This window comes from Micropterus salmoides, unplaced genomic scaffold, assembly GCF_014851395.1.
Source record: "Micropterus salmoides isolate LMB-PRFRI ecotype aquatic unplaced genomic scaffold, ASM1485139v1 Ms_hic_scaffold_1727, whole genome shotgun sequence".
Lineage (NCBI taxonomy): Eukaryota > Metazoa > Chordata > Actinopteri > Centrarchiformes > Centrarchidae > Micropterus > Micropterus salmoides.
In genome coordinates, this window is record NW_024040848.1 from 1 (window position 1) to 2,998 (window position 2,998).

Here is a 2,998-nt window from a genome sequence, read left to right on the forward strand (position 1 = left end):
CACAGAGATCTCGCAGTGCATGTAGAGTTGCTGAAAGACAATGAGCATTAATGGCTACATGTGTTCATTATTGACAGCATTGAGCTCTGTACAACTACCTCTTGACAGTACCTGTGAGGAGGAAGCGGAAACGCATTCTTGAAAATCAAGGCACCCAGACTGAATTTCTGGACCATCTCTGAGGCGCCAGCGAGGAACCTTGACTGTTCGTTCTCTTTGCCATCAATCATGCACCTGTCGAGAAGACACATTTACCTCCAACCACCAAGTGACAGGCCCATCTTATACTGAAATCATTTCAAACCTTACCCTTGGTTGTCAATGACGTATATTGAGGATTTGAATTGGGGTCTCGTGAGGCTGTCACAAAGCACTTGTCGATGTATATCCTTGGCCTCCCAACTGTGCAGTGCGGTCAGGTTGCGTGACCTCAAAGTACATCGGCTCGCCCAAGGTGAAGGTTTTGGTTCCAGTGATTTCATTACCTGATGCTGTGGCAAAGTGAGGGACATCACTTGACAATAGAGACACACAGGGCTGCTGCATACATTTGCTATGCAAGTAATACATTTGGTTCCTTTAAGCTCCAGCAGAATAGGCAGTGATGAGTTCTGAGTACTTGTAGAACATGCTTTAGTATTTTATGCTGGCATATTTTGAGTACACTTACAAATGCTTGACAGATCAGGTGCTAGGGTGCCTTTTCTAAAATGGTAAATATTTGACTCCAGGGTTTGTCTAGCTTTGGATTCATTTAACAGCTTCCCATTTGTGTCAATTACAGGTGTGCATTTAGCTCCCATGTAATCCTTGTCCACACAAGTTTTGTCAGACATCTTTGTTGCCCATTAAAGAACCTGATTTATACCACCTCAGAAGTACGTCATCATCCACATTAACCTCACCATGTTACAAAACTAAGGATAGTGTACATTTTGTAGCGCTCCCTCTTCTGTCCAAGTTGCACATCTATACTTGGAGCAGCACTTTCCTAGCCTGGTTAAGTTTAGAAATGTGCATTTGCAAGTTACCACTCCTTTCTGCACTTCATCAGAGCTCCTAATTTTAAAAAAAGAAGCTACACAGAAAAGCTTCTGATAACTGGCCTTGTGCTGAAAATACTGGGTGATGGTGCATTTAAAATATGGGAACATACCATCTTGAGGAGTAAGGGTGAAACTAGTTTTAGGTTGGAGTCGTTTGAAAACTGCACCCATGCGATCAGGATAGAAGCCAACTTTATAGGAGTGGAAAAACCTGCAATAGTCAAGTGAAAACTCACAATACAAAATTTGAAAACAGAAATCATTGATTGCCCTGTAGTCTTGCAATATGTCCTTGGTCTTAAATGCTGGTAGTTAAGATTTGTAATAGAACTAAATTACACAATCATACTAAAACTAAAGAACCTAATCTAAATCTTACCTGGGATAGTTACAGTTCAGGGGAATATCAAATGGCATTTCCCTTAAAACTGGACCGGTTGGCCTGTAGTGGAGCACATTGCTAAAGGACAGATAATCTGGATGACTCTGGAACATAAACATTCACATGTTGGTTGCAGTCACAAACTAGAACTAACTGAATGATACAGCAATTGAGAGGAACAGCTTTACCAACCTTTTTCTCAAATCCACAGTCAGTTCTCAGAAGGTACTCAAGGTAGTAATGTTCTTTGGTACCTTTGTTAACAGGACAGGTGCCTAGTTTCAAGTATTTGTATGCATCACGAGTCTTAAAGACCTCTCTCCTGATTCTCACATACATTCTGTCAACATGACACAGGATTTCAACCAACTTTGTCCCGGCTGTTGCGCCAATTGCCGGAGTAGGGGCAGCAGTCACAAGTAACATTTCGTTAGCCAAGTTAGGGAGGCTTCTGGCACCCTGTTCTGGCTTGAAAACCTGTTTCAGGGTCTGAGAGGCTGGGACAGCCAGATACTGAGGAACATTTTTGGCTTCAGGTGATCCACTACCTGATGCACTCCTCAACAATTTGGTTTCAGGTGCAGGGGCTGGTGTCATTTCTTTACTCATCATTGTCTCCATTCTCGCCCACACTAATTCAGGATCTTCCAAAAATAGGCCATCCTCAGATCTACAGGCAGAACAAAACAGCAACAACAAACACACAGCAGGTACTAACTCCATTTTCACTCCAGCAGCTGCCTTCAACTACAACTGACCCCTAACCTAAACAGGGCATGTATGATGGTAGTGTTTCACCTGGCTTTTATGTTCGGCACTTAAGAGATAATTCACACAGCTGCTGTAAATTCCAATCAAGAACAACCAATGAGAGGTCACCAATAATAATCCCCCTTAACGGGCTTCCTTTCTCTGTAAAGGCCCATGTGTCATACACCAGTGTGGGTTTGCAAAGTGCATGTGTCATTTCTAAACCAATTGTACAACGTGCAAAATAAAGTATAAATTAAGTCAGTCCCTTCAATTTACTCAGTAGGTAGGGTTAACTTCTCTCCCTCTCTGGTGAGGCAGCAGCAGAGCATTTCCACCCACGTCTATCATAGCCTCTATGGACAGATCAGTTGCTTCATTATTAATGAAGTATCTTGTATTGAATATTAAATAAATCGAGACATAAAACTACAATAAACCTCAAAAACAATGGTGCAAAAGACATAGTTACTTTATTATGTTACAAAAAATCCCGGTCCTACAGAGAAGCTTAGGGCTCTCGATGACATTTCTAAATCGATAGATCAATCCGATTAAAAAGATGGGTGGATGTGGAAAGGTGGGCTAGGCTAATAAGCATTAAATGAGGCATGTAAGTAAGTTTTAAAATAACATTTTGTTCATTTTATTATTTTTATTTTTTAAAGTGTAATGATGCATGATGCCAATACCAGGAAGTTCCAACACAGTCCTGCTGGCTAGATGTTGTGCTGTTTTTATGGGTCCTTCCACACATTGGCATCCCAGGGAACGAGATGGCAGACACATTAGCTAAAAATGGGTTGAAAGTAAATCAGGT

At 41.5% G+C, this 2,998-nt stretch overlaps 1 pseudogene; it reads right to left on the bottom strand.

Moving 5' to 3' along the window:
• Positions 1-3: 3 nt before the first annotated feature.
• On the bottom strand, positions 4-2,195 carry LOC119908271 (annotated as a pseudogene).
• Between the last annotated feature and the right edge of the window lie 803 nt (positions 2,196-2,998).